Genomic DNA, 5,582 nt, shown 5'->3' on the forward strand with positions numbered 1-5,582 from the left:
TCTCCATGTTACAGGTGCCTGACTCGCCTCTTTTCCATCCAAAAGATTTGGCTTGAATATGTGCAGAATCACTGAAACACAGCTGCTGCCATACAAGAAAAGAAGACTTTCCAGAGCTGAACTTCATGCTCCTGCTCTCACTTTCTCTGATGGACTTAGAGTATATTTAGCTGAGAAGTGTAGTACCTAAACTAAGGGTTTAAGCTGTGGGCACATTGATGGCAATGATTCAGCCATTACACAGTGTGGTGTAATGCATTTCCTGGGCTTATCTGAAAGAAATTTAATCCTTTGTTGTTGGTTTTTGGGTTTTTTTGTTTTTGTTTTTTTTTTTTTTTTTTTTTTTTTAATGTTTCTTGGATGTTTTATAACAGCTTTACAGCCCACCACTATGTTCTTGGTAAGAGAATTGTCACTGATCAGCACTGATGATGCAGTAAAAAACAGATTCGACAGACATCTTCACACGCTTCTATCATGCAAATCCTGATGGGAACAGCTCCAGATCAATTGTGTTGCAACACGTGAAACCACCTGAAACAAAATATTTTATTATAAGATTTTAGTTTTTTGATGGGCTCAAGCAATATATCCCATTCAGCGTAAGTTCAGAAGGCAGGGATAAATACAGACCAAAAGAAACAGGCCACTGTGGGTACCTACAGATTAGCTGGCAATGGAGTTATAGATTAGAGGGCCTTTGTTGTGTTGAAACTTGAGTCTTTAAGGTTCTTTCTTTTAGGTTTCTGGTTGAAGTTTCAAGAGATTGAAACTTCCAAATAATTTCATTTTTCTGGAAGATGTTAATGGGTCATTAATGCATGCAGTTTATTAAGTAGACAATAACAGCATTACAACAGGAAAAGGAGGACAAAAAAAATCAGTGCGATAATATGATCAAGTGGCTGAGCCTGCAAAACAGGGCCAGGATTTCCGCATTTCATTGACCCAACAGATGTGTCTGTCTGTCCATTTGCCTTCCCAATTACAACCAGCCTTACAGCTGCAAATGTGCTGTCCTGCCTAAGTCCACAAGGACCATCTGATGCATGGTATTCCCTGCACATAACAAACAGGGTTTGTATCATTGTATACAAGGAAATCATGGAATCATAGGATGGTTTTGGTTGGGAGGGACCTTAAAGATCATCCATTTCCACTCCTCTGCCCAGGGCCCCAGCCAACCTGGAACTGAGCACCTCCAGGGATGGGGCACCCACAGCTCTCTGGGCAGCAGTGCCTGTGCCTCACCATCCTCTGAGTACCGAATTTCTTCCTAGCACCCAACCTGAATTCCCCTCCCTCTTGTTCTGTCACTATCAGACTGTGTAAGAAGTCAGTCTCCCTTCTGTGTATAAGCTCCCTTCAAGTAATAGAAGGCCACAAGGAGGTCTCCCCCAGGGCCTTTCTTTTCCCTCCTTTCAGCTCCCTCAGCCTCTCTCCAAAGGAGAAGTGCTCTGAGCATCCTCACAGCCCTCTCCTGGACCTGCTCCAACAGCTCTTCTCATTACATGATTTCATTTCTCATTATGATTTCATTTCTAAGTCTTTAGTAAATCTGAAGCATCACCATTGATCATTTTATTAATATGGGGACATTGGTGGCCAGCACCTGATCAATTACCTGCCTCATCCAATTGCATTCCTGTATATTCCATTCCATTTGTTTTATCCACTAAAATGGACAAACACTTGTCAATTATGACTTTGTTTCAAAGATAGGGCTGGTAATACGAGGGGAGTCATAGCAAGGACAAGTTGGCTGCTGTGGGCATGGGCTGGAAAGCTTCTGATGAGGTCACCACAGTTATTACATCAGCAGTGAGCCTAGCTCTACGAATACTCCACTTTCTGAGGAGCAAATTACATGCCTTATATCAGGTACTACCTCTACAGAGCAGTTTTCAGTACCAGTTCCTACATAAAAGTGCATCTTGGAGGAGCTGGATTTGGGAGGCTCCAAGCATGATGCTGAGGACCTGCTTAAGCTTTTAGAATAAGCACAGTGACAGCAAAAATATCAGGTGACGTGCCATCCTCAGATGATTCAGGTTGCCTGCACTGGGCACCTCCCCATGTATCCACTGGGAGGAGAGACACCTCTGAGGGATGAAGCTGGACAGCTGGGGAAAATTCAACAGGAGTCACAAGTTGGTAGGCAACACCAAGCATGTACGTGAAGTCCTGCATCTCCTGGAGCGTAGGTATCCCAATAGGAATTATTCAGCCTCCTCACACTCATATGTTAGCAAAGAGGAGCTCCAGCTCTCCAAAATGTCACCAGTGAGCCACCATCCAGCCTGTGTAGGCTGGGTATATTTTGGTGCTGAGTGTTGACAGATCAAGATAGGGGTTCTGGCTGATAGCAAGTTGAATCTGAGTCAGCAATGTGCCCTGGCAGACAAAAGAGTCAACCATACCCTGGGGCAGACCAGGTCCAGCACTGCCAGCTGAGTGAGGGAAAGCCCTCCCACAGGCCATGACTATGCCAAAAGCTGGACATTCTCCATGTCCAGCTCTGCAGCTGGAGTTGGGATGCCCCAAATATACCATAACCAGTCCAGAGAGATGGAAAATGAGAGCATCATACTGAAGTGCTAGGCACACACAGTAGGGCAGAGATGCCGTGGTCTCTCATCTCAAGAATTTTCCTGAGTTTTTCAGCTGACAGTTGTCTCATCTAAAAGGAATAAGTCATGCTTGAAGAAGGGATCAGCATCCACGAAGGCTATGAGATGAGACTCAGCAGCACTCCATGGTCACCAGGGTCAGAGCATTGCTTTACATTAAGGATGGTGATACACAGGAACAGGTTGTCCAAAGAGGTGGTGGACGTCCCATTGCTGGAGACATTCAAGGTCAGGTTGGACGGGGATCTGAACAGCTGATAGAGCTGTAGATGTCCTCGTCCATTGCAGGGAAGTTGGACCAGATGGCCTTTAAGGGCCTTCCAACTCAAACGATTCTGTAACTCTATGATCGCTCATCCTTTTACAGTTAGGATTCCCTTCCCCAAAACCTAACTTTGTTTTACTTTGCTGATAAAATACAGCAATTTCTCACAGATCTTCCCCCACAGACATTCCCACCTCCTAGATTAGAAATTCATAGTGCACACAATAGGACCATGATTGCTATTTTCCACATTCTGTTCATCGTTTTCTTTAGTCACACCTCTGTGATGTTTAATAAGTCCTTATTGAATTTGACAGCAGTTGTATGCCAGAAGCACAGACATAGCATTAGTCATATTTCCTCTACTCTGGAGTAATCCAATAATGGTTAGGTAATTAAAACCTGCCCCTTACTAACATGTCTGGCTTCATGCTTTTTCTTTTGTATATTCAAAATCCTGTTATATTTCCCTGCAGAACAACCCTGTCAGAACTGCACAAAAACCTCGTGAGATGTGTGGTGAAGGCAGTGCCAGAACATCAAGGAACAAGCGAAGAGCAAATTAAATGAGAGCAACAGAGGGAAAACTATATGAAATAATAACAAGATAGAAGGAGATTGGGGGGGAGGAATACCTGCAAGCCACAAGCAGCTCAGGTCACTGCCTTGCTTTAGACACGTGCAGTCACCCCAGAAGTGAAGTAGCACCTTGCACCCCATGGCACAACCAAACATTGCGGTAGGACACACAGACACATCAGGCAACATGAAATGAGCGCTGTAAGAAAGATGCTGACCTGAACACAAAAATCATTGCTTTTGAGTTTTGAACTTTTGTCCTGTGCTCTAAAGTGGCTATGAAGTGAGACAATTACATCTGCTGGTAGACTGATGATATTTGGACCCCCTTCTCACCTGTTTTCCTCTCACAGATTCCTTTCTCTTTATGTTCTCCCTCACCCACTTTTACCTCGACTTTATTATGGAAACAAAGGACAGAATTTTCGTGTGCCAGTACTTAAAATTAGCACACTTATAAATATCAGGTCAACTGCAGATCCACTTTGGGCCCCATTATCGCTAAGACTGAACGCGAAGTAATGCTGCCCACATAAGGTAGTATCCAACCATTTTATATACAAAGTAGGAGAGTGGGGAGCTGGTCTTGCAGAGTGATACACAGAAGCCATGTAAACTGAGGTTTCCATCTAAATGCAGCAAAGGCTTCATGTTTTGGCTTCGACTGAGCTGAGGATCCATATGGTAAGGGCTGCATCGCCCCCTGGCCATAGCTGTGGCCAATACATGGGCTGATCTTCTTCCAGCATTGGGGTGCTGACACCCTCGGAGCTGGACATGAAACTGGTGCATTGCCATAGGCTACTGCACATGTGGTTTGTGCCCTTTTGGCATCTTTTGCCTTCTCTCCACCAAAATGTGGTGGAAGTTTACAGCCAGCTGCCTAGAGGGACCTCATGAGGGGTGGCACTGGCCTGGCAAGAGCAAGAGTGGTTCCCTTTGGGATCTGAGCACACTTAAACCAACTCTCTCCTATGCCGCAGCTTAAAAATAAGACCATGTTTCCTTTTATAAGCTCCTTCCATCTTGTGAGTTCGCAGCGATATCTGAAAGGTCGTGCAAGCTGAAATAACAGCCTTTTAGTATTACTAAAACGTTTCCTTTCAAGTATTTGTGCGATGTTTTGGACACTGCTTACTAAAACATTCACCTAGTGGGAATGAAAACACCCCCCTCAGACACGCATCCATCCCACGGATAAAAGCTCCTTCTAATTGCAGGAGGAAATGTGACATTTCGAACTAGACAGACAAAGGCACCAATAATCCCCAGCGAGGAACGAACTTGTGGGGACTGAGAGAGGAGTGGGCAACCACACTGTTCCAGTCTCAGTGCCAATACACTGTGAAACAGATTTTCTTATTTAAATAACAGCCTTTCCCTCCACCGTAATCACCCTTTTCCCACAGAGCCAATACAAAGCAGGGGAGAAACTGTGTTAGGAGGAAGGTGGGGAGCTGGTGTCGTTTGGGACAAATCTTCCCCACTTGTCTGCACCACATGCAAACAAAGGGAGGAAATCAGTTTTACATTTATTTGAGCACAAACATACAACATACAGTGTATGTTAAACTCATTGCAGGCTGTTGGAGTTCCTCTAGGAAAAGGAAAGGACCTTAAATGCAGATCTTCAGCTCACTCTGTGACCACCACTGAGATGAAATGCCTTAGCACACATTCAAATATACCTCAAATGACACAGGGACCCACAGTGCCTTTCTCTGGATTGGCATCAGTTGGGTGGGTTCAAGGGCTGTGAAAATCACAGAATCACAGAATGACCCGGGTTGGAAGGGACCTCAAGGATCACGTAGTTCCAACCGCCCTGCCTAGCATGGCCACAAAAAATACACCTTTACTAGATCAGGCTGCCCAAAGCCCCGTCCAACCTGGTCTTGAACACCTCCAAGGACGGGGCATCCACAACCTCCCTGGGCAGCCTGTTCCAGGGCCTAACCACTCTCCTAGTGAAGAACTTCCCCCTAACATCCAACCTAAAATCCATGAAGGAAGACTGGGTTTTACACCTTGTTGTTCTATGAGACTTAAATGCATAGAAAGTGGGACACTCATCAGCACCAGAGTCACATTCAAAGCAGTTCCCCATC

At 44.9% G+C, this 5,582-nt stretch overlaps 1 long non-coding RNA gene across 1 annotated transcript; it reads right to left on the reverse strand.

The window, feature by feature from the left end:
* Positions 1–301: 301 nt before the first annotated feature.
* On the reverse strand, positions 302–5,277 carry LOC107308734. The gene is made up of 2 exons (XR_001552886.2): positions 1,625–5,277; positions 302–534 (listed from the first exon to the last, which is right to left on the reverse strand). It is a non-coding gene; the product is annotated as an uncharacterized LOC107308734 (long non-coding RNA).
* Between the last annotated feature and the right edge of the window lie 305 nt (positions 5,278–5,582).

Source organism: Coturnix japonica, chromosome 2 (genome assembly GCF_001577835.2).
Source record: "Coturnix japonica isolate 7356 chromosome 2, Coturnix japonica 2.1, whole genome shotgun sequence".
In the NCBI taxonomy this organism is placed as follows: domain Eukaryota; kingdom Metazoa; phylum Chordata; class Aves; order Galliformes; family Phasianidae; genus Coturnix; species Coturnix japonica.